The sequence below is a fragment of the Callospermophilus lateralis genome, chromosome X (assembly GCF_048772815.1).
Source record: "Callospermophilus lateralis isolate mCalLat2 chromosome X, mCalLat2.hap1, whole genome shotgun sequence".
In the NCBI taxonomy this organism is placed as follows: domain Eukaryota; kingdom Metazoa; phylum Chordata; class Mammalia; order Rodentia; family Sciuridae; genus Callospermophilus; species Callospermophilus lateralis.
Genome location: NC_135325.1, coordinates 8,907,317 through 8,934,982, shown reverse-complemented (window position 1 = coordinate 8,934,982; position 27,666 = coordinate 8,907,317). Strand labels below are relative to the sequence as shown.

The 27,666-nt window shown below is 39.2% G+C and overlaps 2 pseudogenes; both read right to left on the bottom strand.

The window, feature by feature from the left end:
* Positions 1-16,882: 16,882 nt before the first annotated feature.
* Positions 16,883-17,886, bottom strand: LOC143639336 (sal-like protein 4 pseudogene; annotated as a pseudogene).
* A 4-nt stretch (positions 17,887-17,890) lies between these two features.
* On the bottom strand, positions 17,891-19,952 carry LOC143639334 (sal-like protein 4 pseudogene; annotated as a pseudogene).
* Between the last annotated feature and the right edge of the window lie 7,714 nt (positions 19,953-27,666).

Below are 27,666 nucleotides of genomic sequence, written 5' to 3'. Positions count from 1 at the left end.
AGGAAATACTATATAGCAAAAGCAAAGACAATTTACACAAGTCCCTCAACCACCTTAAACCAACACAAAGACTTCCGTTGAATGGGGATGTTGCACTCACCTGGGGCCTGGTGACCAGAAGTGGTCACCCATGAAACTGAGCCATGTGTTTACATGTTAAATATTGAATCAAATCTGCCATATGTTGATAAAGAGGCATGGGTCCCAAGAAGCATAATCTACAACCAGAGTAGAATTAAATATTTTCTTCTTCTGAAAGCCAATGACAGCACGATAAATGTTTAATCAAGATTTGGTTATTGCCAGCCCTTGTGCACAGAACATAAAGAGCTTGTCAAATGCATGAGTTTCATTCTCTACTCTTTATATTTTCAAGCAGATGCTGACAGTTTTCTTGTAGCTCTCCTGCCTGCCAAAATGGAAGAAATGGCTTGGGGCTTTCAGAAAGCTGCCCAGCATCACAGATATCCTAAATGTTCTACACTAAGTAAGAGAAAATTGACATATAACAAGTCTGCCTGTTTTGTACACTTGTAGTCCTAACTAATTCAAAGCTGGCTGGGAGCACTAAGTAAGCTAAATCATATTTGTATTGACATCTAATAAGAGGTGAAAATTCAATTCTGCCCAAATCTAAATATGCCCAAAGAATCACAGAAGTGAGACAATTATCCAGAAGCTTCCATAAATAGAAGAAATGTACTCTGTGTGTGTGGTTGTGTGTGTGTGTGTGTGTGTGTGTGCACGCCTGTGTGCATTGGGGTGTGTGGCAGAAGAGATAGAATAGCTGGGAAGAGATTTTAGCATGTGGATATTCCTGAGTGTTCATTGCAGTCAATAAATGGGAGGAATCAAGTGTGACATCTAGGCATATCCAGGAAGGGATGAAGTAACAGATGAGCATTCACCAAAATAATTTGTGTAGTTCCTGACAATTTGTGGATGAAAATTTGAGGACACCCACGTCCCATCAAAATGATTTTGAGAATGGTCTTAAAGAGATATCTTTGGAATATGACTGGAATTTTTTAAAATGCTGATTGAATCATACTGTTTTTTAAAAAAGATATTAATAGCAGAAAAAAAGAATGCTCATATTTGGAGCTACATAAAGAAGGCTCAGAAAGCAAGAATCATCAGTGTCTCTACAACCAACCAGGAGTAAAGGGGCTCTGTATAACCCAAATGAGCATTCCACCTCTGAAGTAGCTTGTAAAATTCCCTCCCAGAAATATGCACATCCTAATCCCTGAACCCTGCAGACATTACCTTATATGACAAAATTGACTTTGCAGATGTGCTTAAATTAAGAAGCTTGAGATGAGAAGATTATCCTGCATTATCCAAGTGGGCCTAAGTTCCATCACATGTGTCCTTACAAGAGAGAGGGAGAAGGAGAGCTGACATACAGAGAAGTCTATGTGAAGACGGAAGCAGAGATCGGAGCACCCCAGGCTAAGGAATACCTGGCAGCACTAGAATCTGGAGGAGGCAAGAAATAAGACAGTCCCCTGGAGCCTCCAGGGAGAGTGAAGCCCTGCCAACACCTTGATTTTTGGCCCAGTGATACTGATTTTTGTACTCATGGTCTCCAGAACTGTAAGGGAATATATTTCTCTTATTTTAAGCCACTCTGTGGGAAATTGCTACTGTTGTCACTGGGAACTAACACAAACTCTACCTCGAGGTGAGTGCTGCAGGCAGCTAGAGCTTGAGGACATTCACCATTATGCTCAGGTAATTGACTCCTCTTCCTCCCCTTTGGCCCTTCATGCCCTACTGTCCTAGCTCTGACTCCTTGTTCTCCAATTAGGATTCTGGATAATAATTTAGCTGCTTTAGTAGATTTGCCACAAAGAGAGACCACACCAATAAGAAGACACAAACTTTTTTGTCTGCTCAGCAATTAGGTTTTCCATTGGGAAATTTATGCCTGTCTGTGCTCTGTACAATGACTAGCACAAGCCAACCCCTCAAACTTGGGTAGTCTCAATTGCACTAATAGAATCAATATTCTAAGCCTGCAATGCTCAAACCTCGACATGCAGATTCACAAAGATCTCACTAGCCTACTGAACCTCAGTTTGGGCAGCCAGCCAGCCTTTCTTGATAAATCTCTCCTCCTCTATCAAAATGTAGCAGTTCTTACATTGGTTGAACTCATTTCAGGTACCTTGTAGGTGCATCATTTGCCCCAAAATGGATAAAAACATTTTGAAAACAGACGCTTTGTACATTTGTCAAGACTCATTTAGTTGAGTCTCAAACTAGCCTAGATACACAACCAAAAAGGAATGTATTTCTTTTCATAACTTGAAGGTTCAAAGAAAAAAATCTCAGCTTCAGGCATAGTTAGATCCAGGAGTCCAATAATATAATGAAGAATTTGTCCCTTTCTATCCATCTGTCAATTCTGTCTTCCTTTTGTTGACTTTTGGTCTTTGGTAAGCTTTTTTCTCTGGACAGCAAAAGTATCTACTAGAAGTTTAGATGTTTATTTACCCTTATATCTAGCAATCACAGCAAAAAGAGGTTGCCTCTTTAACATTCATACCAGAAAAAATTCCTGGAGGAGCTCCAATTGGTCCATCTAGGTTCATCTTTAGCCAATCAATGTTGCCAGGAAGTTAGTATTAAATTGTGTACATGGCAACTTGCTTTTAAAATGTTTCTGAATGAACAATGTAAGATATGTATATAAATCAAGTCTGATCTCCACTCTAAGGGTGGTTATATTTGAAATCCTCTAATTGGGAATCGGCACCTTTGCAAGATCTTAGCAGAAAAAAAGGTACCCCACTCTAGTTAGGATAATTAAAGGAGTGTGCAGAGGGTATACAGAAGTCTCAAAGTATGTGCAGTACTCAGGAGCTAGTAACAGGACTGTAACCACAGGGAATAGCTGTTATCAGGATGAAGGAAAGGGGTGGTTACCTGAACCCAGCAAAAGAAGGTCATGTAGAGAATGCCACATTGACAGGAGCTGTGACCTTTGTGAGAGTCACAGCCCGGCAAGGCAGTCCTGCAGGAATGGGGTAGGGGGAAGAAATATCCTAATCCCACTCTCCTCTCATCCCAGATACCTGCTGGGCCCACCATTAGCCAAACCTTCTGGAAGCTGGAGGATAAGGGAAATCCAAGAGTCAGGAAGCCAGTCCATAGAGATAGGCAACCTGGGCCAGAGAGCCAATAGAGAAAGGCCAGTGGTGGCATCTAGATGGGCAAACTAAATATTCAACAGCAGATGTGAGAATGTAGTCCTGAAAATCAAAATCTCCACATGAAGTGTTTCCTAATTAACATAAAGAATGTTAGAAAATATTATAGATGAAATGAGTAATATTTGATTGGAAAAATGTACAACCACCCCTGCCACATGAGGACCCAGCAAGCCCAACAGTCAAATGATGTAAGTGGCACTTGAGGCTGGAGACCCACTACCCTGCAGTCCTTCCCTTTTAGGAGAGCCGTGTCACCTGGCTCACTTACAGGTCTGGCCCATTATACTACCAGAATATTGTAGCATCCACCAGAGACTCTCACACAAGGTGTTCTTCAAGTGTCTAGGTAAGAATGGAATACTCCTGAATCAAAGAACACACTGGTATGTCTGGGACCTGCTCACTAGTAAATACTTATATATTGGGGGGTTATTTGCTCTAAGACTTGCTTGCAATACAGGATGCTACCTGAGAATGGTGTCCTGGGGAAAGTACACATGACTTTCACCAACTAACCACTACAGACTCCCAACATTTACCAAGAGAAGCCAACATTTGCTGAAAGGCCAGGTTCAGTCATGTGTCCAACCCTGTGGCAAGGAGGAGAGGTCATCTCCAGTTGGTCCATCTCGAATGGATTTTCCATAATGAAAATAAATTCTAATAAGGCAGCTTGGGAGGTAGACTGTAACTCCAACTACCTCAGTTCACTTACTTTCATTTGTGGATTTCACATTCACAGTTCCAACTATTCCTGAGTCACCTTAAGCACCCATGACACTCATAATGTATAATTTTTCTAAGCCACAAAATCACATTTCCCATGGTACAAAGCCAGAGAGCCATGAAAATTGCTTATCAAATGAATGAACCTAGCAGACCACCTGTCAACCACATCTCGGAGCAGCTTTGCTCTTTCATGCATCTACACAGAAAGCTGACAGTGAAAGGAAAACTTTACTCCCTAGTTCAAACTTCCCTTGGATGACAGCATCTATTGATATTGATGCTGAAAGTGAAAAAGTGGCAAGGTCTTTAATAAATAGACTACAAATAAGCTATATTTAAAAATCATCATCAGTCTAAAGAGGTCAGTCTAATATTTCAGTCTTACTTGACCATGTGAGTGAATTTAAATATCATAATGTATTTAAGAAGGGCCTAGAACACACACCTCATTAATGACCATGTTCTACTACATAAACAATATCTACACAACAGTCACATTCTTTTCTGTTTCATCTATTCTTGCAAAATAGCCCAAAACTTAATGTATTGAAGTAACAAATATTTTCTTTGCTCACAATTCCACAATCTAGTCTGGTTTCTACTATAGTTCTTCTGCTTGTTTTGCCAGCAATCACTCATGTGCCTGCATTTAGCTAGCAGGTTGATTGAGAGGTAGGCTCAGCTGAGACACCAGGAAGCTTGGTGTCTCTCTTTCTCTTCCTCCCTCTTCCTCCCTCTTCCTCCCTCTTTCTCTCTCTCTCTCTCTCTCTCTCTCTCTCTCTCTCTCTCTCTCTCTCTCTCTCTCTCTCCCCCCTCCCTCCCTCCCTCCCTCTCTCTTTCTCTCTCTCTCTCTCTCTCTCTCCCTCCCTCCCTCCCTCCCTCCCTCTCTCTCTTTCTCTCTCTCTCTCTCTTCTCCCTCCACATATCCTCCTGACAAATTCTCTTTTGCAGAATAGCCAGATTTATATGGTGGCTCAAAGCTCCCAAAACCAACATGGCAGAAACTACCAGGGCTTCTTAAGGCTTAGGTTTTGAAAATGCTCCGTTGAATCACAAATTCAACCCTGATTCAAGGACCCAAGGGCACAAATATAGAGACATATAGTTCATGGGGGCCATAGATGTAACAGACTACCATGACTCCCCTAGACTATAGTCCTAGGTACTTTAGTATATTCTTTCACTAAATAAATCCAGATTTATCCCCATTTTATTGATGATTAAAGAGAGTCTTACAGAGGATACGGAGGTATTCCAAAATCATACAATTAGATTTAAATCCAAAGGCAGTGCTCAATCCACTAACCATAGGACATCATATTAGTTTCAGAACATGTGATTAAGTTTAGTTCCTGGGAATGTATTCACTGGATGTTTCCATCGGGTATTCTTTGGTAGAAGAGCAAAACAAAGATACCCTTTTATCTTCCTTTCTATTCCCTTTGGCTTTCATTCCAATATTATAAAATGGCACCCACTTAAGAGTTAAATGTGGACTCAAACATACCTATCCTTCCCTTGCTTACCTTGCCCTGGATACCCTACTCTCCATGACCCAGGATTATGGCTCTGAACATTCCTCAAAGGGGCAACTATGCTGCCATTCCACACCTTGAGGATCTTTAATCAACTCTCAGCCCAGGGTTACGGTTAGCATCAAGGAAGTATTGAGGATACATACTCAGCACTATTGAGCCAAAGGTGAACTGCCTATACTGGCAGTCTCAGAGTGGGAAAGAGCACCTCAGAGTATATAGTCAGGGACCCTTGAGTAGGCATCCCAACAAAGCCACAAGGGAATCATTTTTTTTAAATAATTAAAACCCTAAAAAAACTTACCCAGAGACTTTAATCTAGCCACAAATAACTTAAAACATATTGACATAAAATTTTTACTTTGACAGCTTTTCACAGCAATTTACTGCCAAGCCAGTGCACTGAATGTTCAATTTCATTTCCTGTTTTCCCTGTCCTGGCACTAAGATGGTTTGGGAAGAGTCAAAACAGAGCAAGAAGAGAGGGCCTGCTTGGCTCTTGCCTTGGACATACGCTCTTCACATCTCAGGTTCTTCCTTTTCCTAGTTATATCCCTTTTACTCCAGGGGTATACCCTGTTTCTTATGCCCACAGTCTGTAACCCAGAGTCCTCACATCCTTAAAACTTCCTTGATGCTACAGCCCAGGCTGAAAGCTAAAAAGGACCTCAAGCAGGGAGAGTGGCAGCATAGGAATTTTTTTTTTTTTTTTTAGGTACATTGACCATCTCCATCTTGGGGCCTGGAAGAGTGACGAATAAGGGACTATGGAAGCCTACAGACTTTAAGTGGGTGTATTTTGTGTGTGTATATGAGACAATTTGAAGATGAGGGAAAATTATTAGTTTTAATTCTCCAAAGTCTATAATTTACATCAGAGTGAGAAAAGCACAAAAATTGGTTCAGTGACAATTTAAGTGATCTGTTTACCATTTAAGCTAAATCACTAATCAACACAATAGCAATTACATATATATATCATTAAAATGTGTCCTATTGATATGGTTTTTAATTGTATTTGATGATAGTAATCTATGAGAAATATATGAAGATTCATCTTCTCATTTTATAATTAGATCATGAATTTTCAGTCTTTAATTTGTTCCTCATAAAATATAGTCATGACTTAACAAAGAAAATGCTAACTGTTACACAAATCATAATATTGCTTTTTCTCCATTTAATTTTTATTAAAAATTCTATGACTTTCTATTTAAATAAGTCAATGATCCTTGGCTAGTGGCATCATGAAATAGTTGTTTTTCTGCCAGACACAATTTAGCTTAGGTACATCCAACATCTTTTATTTTATCGTACCAAAACCATAAAAGGAAAATGTGATAGAACAGTCCACCTTCGTGTTTCATCAGCATGTAATTTTTAAAACTTACCTGAGCTTTATTGCTGAACATTGGGGAAGTCATATATTGGAGCAAGAATTGAAATTCCAATTGTTGAAGTTTTAAGAGTACCCCACTCCATTGGCATAGTTTCTTTCCAGTTCTTTTCAGAAAGAACTATGTTACAAGATGCTAAGGGCCAAAGGATGGTAGAATTACTGGCCAAGATTTCCTCTACAAGCAGGCAAGCATCTCCAAATTGGGATAAAAAATTACATGGGCAGGTTTACCCTTCCATTATCTTCCAATAAGACACATGCTGCAACTTGATCTAAGAAAATTGGTGATTCACCTATTTTATGACTTTTTTTAGATGGATAGAAATAGGCTTCAATAGTAATAGGTGAGTCTAGTAGATCTTCTCATCAACATCACTACCAGATAGTGTGTTAGAAGGAATTATCACTCTAGATACAGCGATGTGTGCCTGTAATCCCAGCCACTTGGGAGGCTGTGGCAGGAGGATCACAAATTCAAAACCAGTCTCAGCAACTTAGCAAGGCCCTGTCTCTAAATAAAAAATAAAAAAGGCTGGGGATGTGGCTCAGTGGTTAAGTGCCCCTGGGTTCAATCCCCAGTACCAAAAGGTGGGGGGAAGAATCAGACCAAATTCTGACACTTAACAGTTTTACAAGGAGACACCTAGATGATCATGGAAATTAATGAAGTTCTACTGTTATGATCCTTTAACTGCTCCTACTATACCTTGCATGAAAGGTTCCTGTTAGCTACACATACAATATTGGAACTGTTGAATGTATCAAACCTTCTAGACAGAATCGGGTAACTTACAATAAATGTTAAACGTTGGCTCCATCTAGAATTCTGAGTCTAGAAGGTCATTTTAAAGAGCTAGGGGCTATTGGCCTCACTAGATTCTTAAACTCCTATTATGCAAAGGCAGGACCTCATAGACAATATTTCTAGTTAATGCATACTTCTTGGATATCATTTATTTCACCATTGAAAACTAATTTGAAACATCCATTAGGCTAATTAACAAAGCCTGTGATATTGATTTGAGATTAAGATATTTGAAGGCTTATAGTAGGTGCTTTGGGAATGTTGGTTTGTGATTAGAGTCTTTGGAGAGCTAATAATCTCTGGGATGAACTTCCATAATTAGAGGACTTCAAATGTTACCCACCCCTAGGGTATAGATTAAAAGTAACATGAAAAAAAATGTCATATTTGCTGGACTATTTTAAATTACATCACAGCAATCACATGCTATGAGGTATGATGTTGTTGTGACAATAACTGTAATAGAAGATGAATTTTAAGAACTTTTTGTATGGTTTTGTTTTGTTTTTGTGGTGCTGGGGATTGAACCCAGGGCCTTGTGCATGCAAGCAAGCACTCTACCAACTGAGCTATGTCCCCAGCCCAAGATTTTTATGTGTTTTACATGTGTAAGCTTTTGTCAAAATGAATGTCTTTGACATAGAAATCTGCTTCTTGGCTTCCATTTTTAGAAACTAGTCAAAAATAAGTATTTGTTTAATATTAAATTATTTTTATTTATTATGTACATAAAATAAAGAATGCAAGGATTTAGTCTTCTATCCAAGATGAAAGGATGAGACTTTACTCCTGGCCTCAAATAATTAAAAGTAGAACAAAAAATGTAAATTAATTATATTTCTGCTTCAGACATAAGAAAAATATAGGATAGTGTTCTCTAAGGAATCCTGTTAGGATGGTCTACACACAATCATTCTTACCTTGCTGTTTCTTTTTAGTAATTTCTGCCCACTGACCCCTACTCTGCTCCTTAGTTCTAACCTTCATTCTAATTTTTTACTTTTTCCTTTACATTCAGAGATGACAGCAATCTGTTTCCTACTGCAGAATTGCATGTGATGAATCAATAGTTCTCCTGAATAAAGTCTACCTGACCTCCCTTAAAAAGATGAATGCCTTTGATCTAGGCTTAAAATGTGACATTTGATAAAACTACCACATGATCAAGTAATTCTACTACTGAATATACATTCAAAAATTGAAATCCAGGACTCAAAAAGATAGTTTCACACTCCTATTCATAGTAACATTATTAACAATGGCTAAACCATTGAAGAAACCTAAGTCCATCAGCAGATGAATGGATAAGCAAAATGTGGTGCATTCATACAACATAATATTATTCAACCTTGAAAATGAAGGAAATTCTGATGCAAGCTACAACGTGGATGAACTTTTAGGACATTGTGCTAAGTGAAATAAGTTAATCACAAAGGACAGTTATTGTATAGTTCCACTTACACAAGGTACCAAGGTCAGTCAAAATCAGAGACAAAGTAGAATGGTGGTGGCCAGGAGATGGGGGGGTGGAGAATAGATAGTTGTTGTTTGTTTAATGGATATAAGTATTTTAATTTGCAAGATTTAAAGAGTTCTGGAAATAGATGGTTGACGAAAATATGAATGTACTTACTATCACTGAACTATACACTTAAAATAGTTAAGAGACTAATTTTATGTCATGTATTTTACCACAATAAAATAATTGAAGGAAAGAATCACATCTGCTACTTTCTTGCTGCTTGTGACTCATCATGAGGCCAACATTATCTGGGTTTTTGGCCCTCTGTCATTACCATGAAGCTCCAGGAAGAGTCTGTTGGTAAGACAGGTGTTATGGTAGCAGTCCAAAGGTCTGCAAGCAGCACACTGTTACAAGTGGGCAGTTGGGTTGGGAAGTGAGGAGATAGGAAATCAGAGAATAGCAGAGGCAAAGCAACCTGGGTAGGGAAAGCAAGCCACCTCAGGAGTAGCATTTAAAGTGATGCTCACTCTCAAAAAGCCAACCCTGCATTTGAACAACCCTGTTGAGTTTATTAAGTTTTATACCCAAAGCAACTTGCTTGCTTCCCCCTGCTTCCATCCAGACATGAAAAGGGGGTCTTGCTTTCAAAATAAGGAGCTTAAATTACATCCTGATGGCTATTAGGAAGCTTTGAGCCAACCTGAGCAAAACACTCATGTTTTTGAAAGCTAATTCTTGCTGCTTTGTCAAGAACAAATCGGAAAGAGGGAAGTCTGAAGGCAGGGAGATGAATTCAAGCAAGAGGGTATAAAGGCCTGGTTTAAGACAGTAGCAGTGGGGCTAGAGAGCGCTGGATGCTTAGAAAGCTATCAAGGAGACAGGATTGAAAGTGTACTGACTCAGTGTGGAGGTAACAAAGGAAAAGACTCAACATTACCTTGATAACTAAGTAACATGGTGATGCTGTTTACCAAGAAGGGATACAGGAAGACTAGCTGTGCAGGGAAGACAGTATATCTCATTTTTGGCACATAGTTTGAGGTACATGTTTTATATCCAGTTGCCTATATCTTATAGATAATTGGATTTAAAAATCTTGAGTGCAGAAAGTCAGATGTAGGAATCATCATGGAGGGATAATGTTTAAATCCAGAGGTGTGAATAAACCACTCCGACTGTACAGAGAGACAATGGGATGATCAGAGATTAGAGTAAGTGCACACCAACATCTAAAGCAAAGATTTCTAAATAGGAGATATTATGCCCACCAGGAACCCTACACAATTTCTGGAGACATTTCTGGTTATCATAACTGGAGAAAGTGCTACTAGGATCAAGTAGGTAGTGGCCAGGAAGTTGCTAAATACTCAACAATGCCCATAATCAAGAATTACCCTACCCAAAGTGTCAACTGTACCAAGGATGACAAACTCTGGTCAAGGGATATCATGAGAGGGCTTGTTACTTGACTTCTTGAAATCTAGATAAGCTGTTTCTAACATATGTCTATGATTATTTAAAATTCTAGTTACTCTTTAAAAGAAAGAAATGAGATTCTCTCTTCCTAGAGAAAGCAGTCCTTACCCTTCTCTTTTCAGGTTTTCCAAAGAATGGGCTTTCCATTCCCCCTCTCACTTTTCATCTCTTGTTCCTCTCCAAGGGAAGAGGAAAAGCAAATGGGAGTGGTATTAGCCTAATCTGGCTATGTTTACCATTGGGCAGGGCCACCATGCCTCTGATATAAGAGCACAGTACCACAGGCCTCTTATAACCTGCCAGCCAGATTACACGGGAATACCAAGGTTTGCCTCTGCTGCCAGATCTTATGAAGTAAGTTCACCCAATAGTGCTTTCCCATTCTTCTTTCCCTCAGACTGGCTGAGAGTCAAGTGCATGGGCTCTTTCAGCTCCTGCCCACTTTGTCACTCTTTCTCTATGCAAAAGGAACATCAAATAAGGTATCTCCTTGGTGATATCCCTGCATTGTCTGTTACTCTCTGTCCAACCTGTGCAATCATAGGAGAGTGATGTCTGTCCATACATCTCTGGGCAGACTATGCTGTAAAGTGGAGTATGAGAATAGTCCACAGAAGGGAAGGATGAAAAACATATCTATTGATTAACCCCTGTCTCCTGTTTCCCTAAGTCCAAGTTCACCCATGTAGAGTTAACTCATACTTCTTTTCTGTTGCATTACCTGAGTTTCCTGACAGTCACTGGGAAAACTAGATTCCATACCCTAAGCTTGTGTTGTCATTGGGAAATGACAAAAGGAATCAAGAATTTGGGCTTTAGCCTCAAGGATCCTTTGAGCCCACATGGAGATTACTGCAAAACAAATGGCATTGGACACAGGAGACAAAGAAGCTGAGAGTCTGAGAAGGCAGGTAAGATGGTCTGATATGCAATGAGCCTGCATACATCATTGGCTAAAACCCAAACAGGAAAGGAAACCACATTCCTGAAACCATAGCATCTCTGACATGATTTCTTAGAAAACTCACACTAGATTCTATTGATAGTCACAAAACATCTGGAGCAGGCACTACTAGTTGCCTACTCCAAAATCAATTCTGCCCTTGTTTTTTTTTTTAAAAAAATATTTTTGTTGTTAATGGACACAATAACTTAATTTTATTTATTTTTACATGGTGCTGAATATCAAACCCAGTGCCTCACACATGTTAGGCAAGCACTCTACCACTGAGTCACAACCCCAGCCTTGCCCTTGTTTTTTACAAAACTTCCAATTCTTTAATGAACTAATGGCTACCTAAAATTAAGTCTACATTTTCTAGGTAGGCATGACTATGATTAAGTTTTAGTCAATGCAATATGAGCAGAGCCTGTATGCTGGCCTCCTGAAAAATATCTCTAAAAGATGAGATGATGAACTATTTCCCCCTCTCCATGATTTTCACTATGAAATGTAGATGAGATAGTTGGAATGCTAGCCACCATTCTGGACCATGAGGACAAGAGATAGCCAAATAATGAGCTTTAAAAATATGGATCCTCAATAACTTCATGAAGCTACCATATCAACCTTACATTGCCTACTTATGTATCTTATTTATGTAGAGAAAAATAATCTTCCATATTTTTATACTTCTTTTGAATTTGTAACACATGTAGCTAAAGTTAATCATTCTAATAATATCTTTTAGCATCTTGCTTGGGATCAAAATCAAATTTTGCTGTAATTCCACTTTCTTCCCATTTCTGAAAATAGAAGTGACATTTACACATGTCTGGATTTCCAGGATATCCCTGTTTACCATAATTCCTCAAAGATTTTTAATGACCATTCAGCAATCTTTTCACAGTATTCATCTCAGGCTTTACTTCCAACTAATTTGATTGTTAGAAAACAATCAATCCAATCTACTTAATCAGTAAGCTTTCCTGATGCAATTTTTTTTATTTTTGGTACCAGGGATTGAACTCGGGGGCACTTGGCCACTGAGCCACACCACGAGCCCTATTTTGTATTTTATTTAGAGACAGGGTCTCACGGAGTTGCTTAGCACCTCGCTTTTGCTGAGGCTGGCTTTGAACTCATGATCCTCCTGCCTCAGCCTCCCAAGCCACTGGAATTACAGTTGTGCAACACTGCACCCAGCCTCCTGATGCAATCTTTTTAATCATTCTATATTACTGTTGTTTCTTACCATTGTTTTGTCCTCCATGTTAATGGTTAAAGATGATCACAAATTCTTTTTTTTTTTTTTAGAGAGAATTTTAATATTTATTTTTTAGTAGTTTTCGGCGGACACAACATCTTTGTTTGTATGTGATGCTGAGGATCGAACCCGGGCCGCACGCATGCCAGGCGAGCGCGCTACTGCTTGAGCCACATCTCCAGCCCGATCGCAAATTCTTAACTCTCCCACCAAAAGATATTTTATGTTTCTTCCCTTCAATCAGGGATGATTCTGTGGCTGCTTAACTAATAGAATGCAGCCAAAATAGCACTGAGAAATTCTTTACCTAGACTGCAAATGGACTATTTCTCCTCTCAAACACACTTAAGACACTCTGGAGGCTGGGTGTGGTAGCACAAGCCTGTAATCCCAGCAGCTGGGGAGGCTGAGGCAGGAGGATGGCAAGTTCAGGCAAGCTTCAGCAACTTAGGGCCCCACTAAGTTGCTTAGGGCCTCCCTGTCTCAAAAAAATAAAAAGGGGTAAGGATGTGACTCAGTGATTAATCACCCCTGGGTTCAATCCCTAGCCCCACCCCACCCCACCTCCAAAAAATAGACACTCTCAAAGCTGTCTGCCATGCTATGAGAAGCCCAAGTCAAATAGAGGGGCCATGGATGGGCATTCTACCTGAAGATAACCCTGATCAAATGCTCAACCAAAAGCCAGCATCAACTACCAGCCAGTCATGTGAGGGAGCCATCATGAGGCACAGCCCAGTGAAGTCCCCAGACAACTACAACCTAGTCAACACCACAGAGCAGAATTGTTCAGCTGAGCCCCTTCAACCCTGAAAATCATGAGAGAATAAATGGTTATTATTTCAAGCTACTAAGTTTCAGGATGGTTACACCAAAATAGATAATCAAAATGAGTGGTAATCAATTTGTAAATGTTATAGTATTTGACAATTCTAGTGGAGTATTTTTTAAATGAAAAAAATCCCAATGATCACACTTTCCCTCTCTCCACCTTTCCACCTTACTTTCCTCAGCCTCTGGTAACCACCATTCTGTAAGGTTTTTTTTGTTTGTTTGTTTGTTTTTTTAGATTCCACGTATGAGTGAGATCATGCAGTATTTGTCTTCCTGGGCCTACCATACTTCACTTAACAAAATGACCCATGGTCATATCCATATTGTCACAAATGACAGCCATTTTATAGCTGAATGGTATTCCATTGTGTGTATGTATGACAATTTATCCATTCATCAGTTGAGGGACACTTAGATTGTTTCCATTCCTTGGTTATTGTGAATAGTGCTGCAATAAACAGTTTTTACCACAAAAAAGATGATAAATATTTAAGGAGATAGATATGTTTACCCTAATTTAAACATTACATAATGTATACATGTATCAAAATATCACATGGTACTCTATAAATATGTATAACTTATGTCAATTTAAAGAAACAAAAAAATTCAAAATGACAGAATTCCCAGAAATGCTAGTGGCTTAAGGGAGGTAGCTTTATTAAGGAAGTGATATTTCATTATATCCATGCATTTATTCAGCTTATATTTATTGTCTCTTCCAGGCACCTAAGTGCCGATTTACAACAACACACATTTGTTGACCTTACAGGGCTCACATAATAATAGAATTGGAACTAAATGGGCACAATTTGAAATATTTTACATATTTCTGGACTACTCCTTGTAAGAGTCATGTGAGAGTGAAACTTTCTCACTCCAAATTTGAGGAAAGTACATCTATTTCTGGCCATGCATTTCTCTTGAAGGTCCTTTCAGAAAGATTCCACCATAGTTGGGCCTTGAAATTGTGCTGTGCTGAGGGTTCAAAGGAGATGAAATGTGGCTTATAAGAAATGCTATTGCTCCTGACCCAGAACAATAGTGTCAGGTCCTATAGGGGTTTCTCTGTAAATTACACATTGTCAAGGAATCATGAGCTCAGCAGAGAGAAAGCCACATAGTGGGAAAGAATTCTTGGCTCAGAAGTGGGGTCTTTGTTTCTCCTTCCTTATTAAACCTTTAGAGCAATGTTTCATTGTTTGTTCTATATTATTACATGTCCAAAAGGGGATTATAAAGGAGGGAATCACAAAGATACCTTGAATGTTCAGCTGTTACCAACAACACATCAACTCTTAGCTTTAAGACAGGGCCTGGGATTACTTCAGTGGTCATGAAATAGAAAAATAAAGAGTATGGCTACAAAAATAAAAAATAAATGAGGTAGATAAATCAAAGCCTTTACACCCAGGATTTGCCTGTTCCAATTTTATATCCTTCATGCAATACTCGGGGGAAAAAATTAAAATCTTTGCTATTACTTGGCATAAGTTGCACCAATGGGAAAAAAAAATTTAAAGTATATGAACCTGTGATAGGAAGTATGCCCTCTTATGAGTTTCTTCTCAAGAATAAAAATGTGGGGCTGGGGATGTGGCTCAAGTGGTAGCGCGCTCACCTGGCATGCGTGCAGCCCCAGTTTGATCCTCAGCACCACATACAAACAACGATGTTGTTGTGTCCGCCGAAAACTAAAAAATAAATATTAAAAAAAAGAATAAAAATGTGGTATCTATACATGATGAAGTTTTACTCAGCCATAAAGAAGAATGAAACTATGGCATTTGCTGATAAATGGATGGAACTGGAGAACACCATGCTGAGTGAAATAAGCCAGACTCAGAAAGTCAAGGGCCAAATGTTTTCTCTCATGTGGAAGCTACAGAGCAATAAGGAAATTTACAAAATGGGGATCCCATGAAATAGAAGGGTAATCAGTGGAGTAGGGTTAGGGAGAAGGAGGAAAAAAAAGAAGAACTGGGGGTGGGGATTGACCAAATTATGGTATGTACATATATGAATGTACCACAGTGAATTTCACCTGTATGTGTATCTTTAAGGAACTAATTATAAAAACTAGGGGCTGGGGTTGTGGCTCAGCAGTAGGGAGCTCACCTAACACGTGTGAGGCCCTGCGTTTGATCCTCAGCACCATATAAAAAATAATTAAATAAAATAAAGGTATTGTGTCCAACTACAACTAAAACATAAACTATCTTTAAAAACTATAGCTAAATAAAAGGAAGACCAATAGAATAGAGTAAGGGGAACAGGAAGAGGCAAGAGGGGAGGGACACATTTTAAAAGAATGAAAATGCAGTTCTTTAATAAAGAAGGCCCTGAAGAACTACATTAATTCACCTGAGAGTCCCTAGTCAGGTGCCACCTCTTCTGGTGTCCAGGAAGACAAAGGCATCTGTGAATTGTGCAGAGTGGCTGGCACTCTTGGGGATTAAAATGAACTGTATTTAAATAAGCAGCAACACACACATTGGCTCCCTAAGGACTAAAATACGTTCATGTGAGGGCATCCTACTTAAGGTTGAAGAAATTTTCTTAATTCTACAACCTTGTTTGTTGTTGTTGTTGTTTTTCTTAAAGTACATTCAAAAAGAAAACAAAACAAGGTAGGTCTAGGATTGGTGGGGCATACAAAACAGGTCTCTAAATAGACAACAGAACTTGTCCATTCACTATCATATGGTTATCATAGAAGTAAACAGTACTCTACACACCTGATTAGGCTAAGTAGTTGTCTTTTCCACTGTGGTTCCAACTGTTTCACTTTGAAGTAAGTGACAATCCTTGAAAACAGTCACTCTAGTTTGTAGAAGGATTCCATATAGTCTGTCAGAAGTAACAAAGCTGCTTTGCAAGACCTGCTGCTTCTCAAATTTGTACTAGAGCCAATTATATTCTGGGAATGTATGAATATGTCAAAATGAATCCTAGTAATGTCTATAATGCACTCATAAATACACTAAAAACAAAAAATATCTAGTCTGTTTGCTTTGGTATGCATTTTGTTTTTGTTTTTCAATTTTTCCTCTTCATTTTTTTCAAAGAAGCATTGCAACAATTGTGTTTGTAGGATTGTCCAAGGTTGTAGTCACAACTGTAAATATCATTTGCATATCAGTAGAAAAAAAGAAAGCAGGAGGAGGAGATGGGTTCTTTAAAGCCCAAAATAGCACAGATAATAGCAATTTCACCTGGTCTGCATTTTTCCTTTCATGCAAGTTCTCCTTGAGCTTAACTGACCACAATCATGTTTTTTTCTTGGGAAGTAAGGGAGTTGGTGTTTGTCTATACTTTCAGCAACATCTGGTTTTTCCACATTGGCACTGGTACCTTGTTGGGAGCCATCCATCTTGGAAACAGTGACATTATTTGCCACAAAGCTGGCCCCCAGGGAAACTGGGAGAGTGGAAATGTCACCACTTTGAACCACTGATATCTCATTAGTCTTCATGGCCTAGCCACTATTGAGCATGCTGGTGTAATAGGTTTCACACAATAGGGTCCATGCTCACTGAAGGGGCCAGGATTTCCTTGGGAAAAATTTCTGAGACTCTCTTCCATCTGTACCCAACAGAGTCATTGTGTTCTTGATGGCCAGCTTCCTGCCACAGTAAGCTGAGTTATTGTTTGCCCCACAGGTGATATAGCAGACCTTCATATTGCCTTCAGTAGTAACAGTTGAACCATGTATGTTGCACACAAAAGGCTTCTCTCTGGTGCACGTCCACTCATGAATCTGAAGGGAACTGGTGGATGAGAAGTTCTTCCCACACTGTGTTATGCCATGTTTCTTGGCCTGTCAGCGTGCCTGGGCCACTAACAAAGGAGTGAAGCCTGGGGACCTAAGGAATAGTTCTACAAATGCTGGGAATTTCAACTTTGACATAGGTGGGTTGTGCTCCAATAAATATTGATGGGAGACTGCTATAACCTTTCATCTCAGGGCAGCTGTTCTCAGAGCTCTCAGCTTTGCCCCTAGCATCAAGAGACCTTGACTTGATGCTTCTGCTTAGCTATTAGCCAGAGACATTGCCTGGAAGGACATGGTTTCCATAGCTTTGATACTCCTAATCACCCATGAGTGAGGACAAGTCATTGGTCAGGCATCTCCACCAAGTCATTTTCTCAGCTGCTGTAGCACTGCAGGCCCAAAGTAGGACCCACTTTCTCTGGGGCATCTAAGGAAGTCATCACCTCAGAGTGAACCACTCATGTACATTCGTAATATCTTTAGGCAGATGGGGTATGAATGCTGAATCTCTACAGATGCATTCATCCAATGGTATGTTTTTTGCCTTTGGTGGAAAAAGCTTGTCCATAGATCTTACAGTGGAATGGCCTCTCTCCAGTGTGGGTATGTTAATACATCTCGAGAGAGACTTGGCAGCTTAAGACCCAGCGGCAAATTAGACTAGGGTCAGTGGTTGCGTTGTTGATATTCACCACTACCTGCTGTAATTTCAGATCTCTGAACCTAGCTTTGGGGTTCCATTTCCCCTGGAAGCCACCAACCATTGGGGAATTATAGTTTGGCCCCAGCCCAGGTCATGTGGGTCCACCCTCACTTTCTGGAGAAGGCCTATGCTGCAGTCATTGGGCAATGGGCCACCCATGAGGTCCTTAAGGTTTAGTCCCTGAAGAGAGATTTTGATGGCCCATACAGAAGTGGTCCCTGTTACAAGGACAGGTTTGCTGTCTGAAGGACAAGAACCGAGTGCATAGAGGATGCCATTGCCTGTTGCCCTTTAGTTATATAATTCAGAAAACAGCTGGGGGTTCCTCTTTACCTGAGACTTTCAATGAAAGTATACCTTGAGGTTGCCCTTGGTGGTAAAGTGATGACCACAGACAGAGCACACAAAGAGGCTCTCTCCAATATGGGAGCAGAGGTGGATCTGCAAAGAATTATCAATCCTGAAAAAAAGTACTATAGAAATCGACCTGTCTTTAGGTTTGATACCCACAGCAAAAATGTTTGGTGACTTCCCTTTCCCTTTCCCGAATGGATTAGTGTCAGGGCCTGAGGTAGCCAAGCACTCGGGAGGTAAGAGATGACATTCAGGAGCACTCATGACCCATCTGGCTTCAGGGGAAAGGGTGTCAGCCCTGGTGACAAAGAGCTGGCCATAGAAGGGATATTTCCATGAGATAGCTTGATTCATTTCAAGGCATCCAGAAACAGACATTGTCTTCCATCTTTCTAGCTGAGCAGTTACTGCAGTGGAAACCTGCTGGGAAAGTAGCTGCCTAAAGTCTTCAGGGTGTCAGCCACTGCCACACTAGAGTGGAGGGTGTGTACAGCCCACACATTCACCTGGATGTGGAGCTGCTTCTGCTACAGGTACAGAATCTGCTTGAGGCCCCACATGGGATGCTGTTGGCACCAGGCACCAGGGTTGGCTGGCAGCTCATCCACACTCTAATGGTTCACCTCCACCTTGGTGATCAGTAGTGCCTGAAGAGTCACATTAGTATTGGCCACTTTGCATTTGGGTAAATAGTCATGTCCTGGGGTGTGGGCATCAGAGCAGCTTCTGCCTTCAAGTACACAACAGACTCTGGACTCAGCTTCTCCTTCCCCTACTCTCCCTGTGACCATTCCTACTGCTTGGGCTATGTAACTGGTTGCTCAGTGCAGCTCTGGAGAAGTCCTCTGAAGGTACTGGCCCATCACTGCTGTCGCGACCCCTTGCCCGCAAGGAAGACGCAACTCAGGAATCTTCTTTCAGCAGTTTATTCAGGCCCCTGATATTTCTTCTAATTCCTCTCTGGTCGGATGCCCCTCCCAGCCTTAATAAAGCATCCCAAGCCCCAATGCGAAGCTGCCACGTGGAACTTTCTCACAGGGTGCTGAGAAACCATGCACCAACTCTCCCAAACAAGGAGTTGTTTGTTACAGGCCACAGTGGAGCCAGCGCCATCTTGCAATGGCGACCATAATCTGCAGAAACGGCTCACCACACACTGTCACTAATGATGAGGACAGGTGGAATTCTAATGCAATTTTTCTTGTATTTCAAGATTTCAGAAAGACTAAAGAACTTGGCACAGCATCTCTCACAGAGTAAGTCTTCTCCCAACAGAGCCACTTCACCATGGCTTTGTCCCCATTCCCTTCATCACCATTCCCTAGAGGGTTCATTGGAGTATACCTATGCTGCTGGGGTGTAATTTGCAGTCAGCTGAAATCATGGATGCTTGCCCTGGTTCTTCTCAGAGTTTATTTATTGGGGTTTCACCTGCTTGTGCCTAGACATTGGTGCTAACATCTGGGGGCCAGGAGAGCCACAGTTTTTTGCCCTCCCCACCACAAATTCTAGGAATTGGGAAACCTATCCACTTCATGTGCATGTCCCAGTAATTATTATCAATAATCAGTAGTGCCAGCTTCTGAGAGCATGGTCAAATAATACATCTTAACATTTTTGATGAGTTTAACTTTCTTCCAATAATGCTTGATTTATATAATAAGGTCATATGCCTCACTGCATCCTGTCCTACACCCCTCACACCCCAGAATGGGCAATATGAAAATGTCTCAGTGATGACTTTCGATGATGACAGCTGGAGAGACTCAGTAAATCTTCACAGTTCTATAGAAACAGGAAGACGGGAAAGGAAAGGAGCATTACAGAAACTTCCAGGAGGATTATATGAAGAAGTCCTGCCAGAACAATGCAGCTGGGCAACATCTTGCCTTTCTTTTTCCTATGGAAACTGCTCAGAGTGAATTACACATGGGTGCAGACACACGCACATACACACACCACAAACATGATGACACACAAACATGCACTAAGTGAAATTTACCAGATTTGCTAGCCAGGGTTAGTTTTGCAATCAGTGATAAACCCCAGCAGAACAAGCTTCTTCTGGACTGTATTGAAGTAACTCAGGGCAACCAAAACAAATGGTCAAAATACTTCTCAGAATGCAAACACGTGTGTCTATTGCCAAGTCGAACAGAAGCCCCAAGAAGTCATGTTTGGGAGAGGGAAGTTTGTAGTTCATTAGTGAAAATGCAACTTTTTCTTTCATTATTCAACTATAAATAATTCTTTAGCACCTTCTATGTCAATAGTTCTATGTTAAGGACTAGAAAAGGGATGTCAAGAAGTACAGAACCGGGCTGGAGACTTGGCTCAGGCGGTGGCGCGCTCGTCTGGCATGCGTGCGGCCCGGGTTCGATCCTCAGCACCACATACAAACAAAGATGTTGTGTCTGCCAAGAACTAAAAAATAAATATTAAAAAAAAAGAAGTACAGAACCCACTCTTTATCTTCTATGAGAGAAAAACTTCTCTGTATATTCCTCCTTGAGCCTAACATTTCTCCTAACATTTCTTCATCCTCAGGGAAGTGGTAGACAGATGCTTTCACCCATCACTCACCCCTCCATAAGACTTTAACAGATATAGATCAAAGTCTGACATCCCTTTATCTTCCATCAGGTGGTCTAAATGTCACTGAACAGAAATGGCCCCTCCTTTTGCACTTTACTTTCTTTGAGATAGCCTGCCTATGGAAATCACTCATAGGCCTGTCGTTTCTGCATTATAAGAAGAATAGAGAGGGGCTTCCTTGGCCTGCAGAAATATCTTCAGTTTTCTACTTTCTCCCCCTTGTACTTAAGCAATTAAAGATGGAAATAATATACAGACTGATATGGGCCTTAGTTGCAATGGGAGCCCTTCTTTCTTCTTTTGCTACCATGAGAACAGGTCATGACTAAGCTCAACAATTCAAGGAGGATGAGAGTCATATGAAGCAGATCTGAACTTAATCTACAGTTGGAAGTGTCCAGCTGAGTCTAGAAAAGCCATCCAACCTGCAGATTTATGGAAACTAAATGCTTATTATCATTTGCCAGTGAGATGGTGTGGTTGTCTGCAACAGTAGCTAATTGGTACAGAAACTGTGACTGCAAGTAAATGAAAACCATGACTCTGGATTCCAGTTGGATTCCAGTTTGTTGGGTGCAATGGCAAAATCTCCAAATCAAAATTGATAACCCCAGACAAGCTCTTCACACTCTGGACTTCTGTTTGCATATCCATAAACTAGTGATAACATAATTTCACCTCCATCAGAGAGTTGTGAGGATTAGATTTCTCAATGCATTCAAAGATTGTGAAGCAATACCTGGCACACAATAAACAGGCAATAAATGTTTCTCAGCACAATTTTTTCTAACAACAAAGTTGATGTTATAATTTTCACATGAATACAAATTTTAGAATCAACTGCAAACCAAAAATTCCTGCAGGGACTTTGATCAAGATTGCATTAAATCTATAGATCGAGTCAGAGGGAACTGGCATCTTAATATTGAGTGGTTCAATCCATAAATATGATATAGCTCTCCATTAGATCTTCTTTCACTTCCTTCAGCAGTGTTTTATTTTGGGCATTAAAATCTTGCATATATTGTATTAGGTTTATATCTAAATGTGTCAGTTTTTAATGATATTTATTTTGATTTTCAATTATTCATTGCTAGACTGTTATTTTTACTTTTTTTCATGCAGTCTTGCTTAAATCAACATTAGTTTTAGGGCTTTTTGGTAGATTCTTTTGCATTTTCTACAGGAAAGGTCATTTCACTTACTCATTTTTTTAAAAATATTTTTTAGTTGTAGATGGACATAATCTTTATTTTTATGTGGTGCTGAGGATCGCACCCAGTGCCTCACACTTGTTAGTCAAGCGCTCTACCACTGAGCCACAACCCCAGCCCCATTTCACCTATTCATTTTTCAATTTTATTTTATATCTTTCAATTGTCTTTTTTTCCTATTTGTATTTCTTACCTTATAGTGGCTAAGACCTCCAGTTTAATATTGAATAGGAATGGTCAGAACAAATATAATTGTATTGTTCTTGGTCCAAGAAGGAAAGTCTGGTATTTCACCATTCAGTTTAGCTGCAGGGTTTTCATAGATAAGGGTTATCAGATTGAGGAAATTACCTTCTATTCTTAGTTTTCTGAGGTTTTTTATCCAAAATGTGTGTGGATTTTTTTTGTCAAAAATAATTGTTACATCTAACGAAATGATCATTTTTTCAATCTGTTATCTTAAATCAACTTTGTTTTGTCTTGAAATGTTGAACCGCTCTTGCATAACTGGGATTGATCCCAGTTCTTTCATTGTGTAACATCATTTTCATATCTTGCTGGATTTTATTTGCTAAGTTTTTCTGCATCTATGTACATGAGGGATATTAGTCTATTCCTTTCTTGTTAGGCTTTGTGTGGTTTTAGTATCAGGGTAATGTTGACCTCATAAAATAAGTTGGGAAAATATTGTTCCTGTTCTACTTGACTGAAGATTTGGTATAGCAATGGTATTATAGCTTCCTTAAGTGATTAGTAGAAATCACCAATAAAGTTTTGGAGGAGCTACCAGGAGCTCCCAGGATCTTACTATCAAGCTGTGAGATCAGATGCATGAAGAAACAACATCTATGTGCTAAAGACCACTGGCTTCTATAGGCCTCATGTATCAAAATCCCCTAAGTTTGTGTGTGGTTGTGAAATTTGTCCCTCAGGGATTACTTTATTATATTCAAAGTATGGAAATCTACATTTTAAAATATGCATTTTAAAATTAACACCAAGAACAATTCCATAGGTTACTATATGCTCATCTAGATTTGATGACTCATTTTGGGGTATAGAGAGAATGTTTTTAGCAGAACTTGGACTATACTGAGACAAGAGAAGCACCTAGGGTTTAATGAGGCTCTCACTCTTGTGTTAGTTGCAGGTGTAGATAAGTATATCTGAGTACCATCTTAAATTTTATGCCCTTGGCAGATCTCTTGCTTCACCCAGTAACAGCCCTGGTTTTTAGCATTCAAGTAAAAGTGTGAGAGGAAGCAGGACTCCTTGCTCTGCCTGGTTCCCTGTCCTACCTCACTACCATATTGTGCTCCAAATCACCTCATTTGACACTAAGTATTTGCTTGGCAACCTACTGGTCCTGCATTCCTAGCCAATCTGGCACCCATGTTCCTAACTTTTTCCTCTTCTATGACATTTCAGCTTTGTGCCATAATCTAGCAATTAACCACTGCCTTGTTCCCAAGTCTTCTCTCTACCTTGAGAATGGGCTGTTTTCAAGTGTGTATATACAATGTATATATGTTAGTTATTCAGGAATTGAAGGATTTCAATCTTAAGATAATGGAAAGCAACTGGGAAACCATTGAGAGTTTTAAGTAAGCATCTCAAATTCTGCGTGTCCAAAACAGAACTTATAACCTTTTCCTTTTGTATTCCTAAAGTAAATCATACCATCAACTATTGAAACCCATTCTACCTCTTTCCTCTCCTTCAGCTTCAGTTTCCAACCAGCTACCAAATCCTATCACTTTTTCCTCCTAAATATATCCAGCCCTGTCCAATTCTATGTATCCCCACAACCTCTGCCTTAGTTCAAGACTTTATCATCTCTTACCTGGAGGTGGTAGCCTCCTCACTAAGCTTACTGCTCCAACATCCATAGTGTGGCCATATAATTTATTGGGATAATTGACTAAAAAGGAAAGTTTTAAAAAGTAAAATTACATAATTTTTGAAATATTTATTGACCAATAAATCATCTTTTTTATATTGCTAGACTTATAAGATAGTTCTATTCACAAACTTTAAAAAACAAATTTAATATGAAATTATTTATATCTGTGCATATGAAGGCAAAAACTCAAACTGTGTTTTTGATAGTCATATAATAATCAAAATAATCTCAATGTATATTCATAATTAACATACTTTAGTTTTACATCATATCTATAGTACCATTTCATTTTCTAAAGAATTTAATTGTTTCAAAATGGTTGTATTATTTTAAATTTTTTATAAAATTTCCTATAATGGGGCTAGGATTGTGGCTCAGTGGTAAGGCACTCGCCTAGCACAGGAGGGACCCGGGTTCAATACTCAGCACCACATAAAAATAAAGGCATTGTGTTGTGTCCATCTACACCTAAAAAATAAATATATATATATATTTTAAAAATTCCTATAATCCTCTCTAGCTTCTTATAATCTTTTGGTTTTAAATTTTGAACTATTGACATTTTACATTGACTGGTCTTAGCAGGGCATTACATTTGTGCTGATATAAAATTCACATAACACCTGGGAGGGGTGGCGCATGCCTCTAATCCTAGCAACTTGGGAGACTGAGGCAGGAGGATGGCAAGTTCCAGGCCAGCCTCAGCAATTTAGTTAGACCCTGTCTCAAAGAAAAAAATAAAAAGGGCTGGGGATGTAGATCAGTAAAGCACCCTGGGTTCAATCCCCAGTACAATAAATAAAAAAATATAAAATTTACACAACCTAAAATTCACCATTTTAAAGTGTACATACAATTCAGGCTGGGTGTGGTGGTGCACGCCAGTAATTCCAGCAACTCAGGAGGCTGAGGCAAGAATATCACAGGTTCAAGGCTAGCCTGGGCAATTTAGGGAAACCCAATCCCAAACTAAAAATAAAAAGGGCCGAGGAATGTAGCTCAGTGATAGAGTGCCTCTGGATTCAATACCTGATATTAAAAAATAAATAAATCATACAATTCAGTAGTTTTCAGTATATGCATGATGGTATGCGACAATCAACACTATGTAGTTCCAGAATATTTTCATTATCCTAAAAAGAAACTCCACACCTATGAAAAGTCAATTGCATTTCCCTGTTCCTTACAGCCCTCAGCAACTACCATCTACTCTGACTCTACATATTTGCCGGTTTTGGATATTTCTTACAAATAGAATTATAAATTACTTGGCTTTTTGTTCCTTCTATTTACCATGTTTTCAAGGTTCATCTATGTTTTAGCAGGAATCAGTACTTATTCTTCTTCGTGTCTCTGAATAATATTCCATGATATAGATGCATCATATTTTGTTTAGCCATTCATCAGCTGATAAACATTTGGGTTGTTTTCACTTTGGTGTTATCATAAATACAGATGCAACAAACATACATATCCAGGTTTTTGTGTGAGTGTGTTTTCAGTTCTCTTGGGTATATGCACAGGAGTGGAAGTGCTAGGTCAAATGATGACTATATGGTCAACCTTTTGAGGAGATGCCAAACTATTTTTCAAAGGGACTGCACTATTTTACAATCCTACCAATGATATATGAGGAGACCAATATCTCCACTTCTCATTTGTTTTATTATAGCCATCCTAGTAGATACAAAGTATCTCATTGTAGTTTTGATTTTTCATTTCCCTGATAATCAATGATGTAGAGCATCTTTTCATGTGCTTATTGGTCCATTTACCTGTCTTCTTTGGAAAATATCTATTTTAAAACCTTTTCCTTGCCTCCCGCCCCACCTTTGGTACTGGGGATTAAATCTAGAGGCACTTTACCACTGAGCCACATCCCCAGCCCTTTTTATTTTGAGACAGGGTCTTACTAAGTTGCCTAGGGCCTCACTAGGTAGCTGAGGCTGGCCTCAAACTTGCCATCCCCCTGCCTCAACCTCCTGACTCGCTGAAATTACAGGCATGCACCACAGCACCTGGCCATTTTCCCATTTTTTAATTGTGTTGACACTTTATTGTTGAATTTTAAGTTCTTTATTTATTCTGGATATTAGACTTTCTTTAGATAAATAATTGCCAAGTATTTTCTGTAGGTTTGTTTGTGCATTTTGATAGTATCCTTTGATATGCAAAAGTTTATTTATTTATTTTTATTATTTATTTATTTATTTATTGGTACTAGGAATTGAAACCTGGGGCACTTTATCACTTTATCATCCCCACCACTTTATTTTTTGAGACAGGGTCTTGCTAAATTGTTGAGGGCCTCAGTAAATTGCTGAGGCTAGCCTTGAATTTGCCATCCTCCTGCCTCAGCCTCCTAACATGCTGGGATTAAAGGTGTGTACCACTGTACCCTGCCAAAAGTTTTTAATTTGGGTGAAGTCATATTTTTTCTTTCATTTCTTGTGCTTGAATGTCATATCTAAGAGACTGCTGTCTAATCAAATATCATTAATATTTATGCCTATGTTTTCTTTTAAGAGTTCTATAGGTTTAGCACTTACATTTAGGTCTTTGATTTATTTTGTGTTCATTTTTGCATATGGTGTGAGTTATGAGGCTAAATGCATTTTGTGCATGAGGATGTCCATGTCCCAGCACCATTTAAAAAAAAATACTACATTTTTTCCTGTTAAAAGATTGTGGTACCCTTGTTGAAAAACAATTGACCATAGATGGGTGGTTTAGATAGAATATTTTGATTGAGAGAAACATATCTGAGATGTAAATTATGTACCTAAAGGATATTCTTTTTTTTTTAAGAGAGAGTGAGAGAGGAGAGAGAGAGAGAGAGAGAGAGAGAGAGAGAGAGAATTTTAATATTTTATTTTTTAGTTATTGGCGTACACAACATCTTTGTTTGTACGTGGTGCCGAGAATCGAACCCAGGCCGCACACATGCCAGGCGAGCGCGCTACCACTTGAGCCACATCCCCAGCCCCCTAAAGGATATTCTAAAGTTATATTTTTACTGATATGTGTAAATATATAAGCCAAAATATTTTCTCAGTGACTTTTTGCCTCCATGTGGAGTATCTTTCCTTAACAAATATTTTTATGTGACAAGGCTGTTGAAATTAGTTGACTCTGTTTGTGATCCTTTTTAATGTTTTGCACAACTCAGATGCTGCAAAATTGTAGGGCTTTTCAATTTCATTCTATTTTGGTACAAACTATAAATTTATCCAATTAAAAATAGGAGTTTCATCAAAAGACCCTTCAAAGTCAAGGTATTCCAACATTCAATTATAGAATTGCAAAATTGGGTCTTACAGATCATTTGAACTCGCATAATTTAATTTGTTTAGAAGAAATCTAATGTCTGTTTGCAAGCTTTGTTTTCAATGATTCTTTTCCAAAATCTTCAAATGTGAACCTTCTTTGAATACTTTGATTAAAGACATCC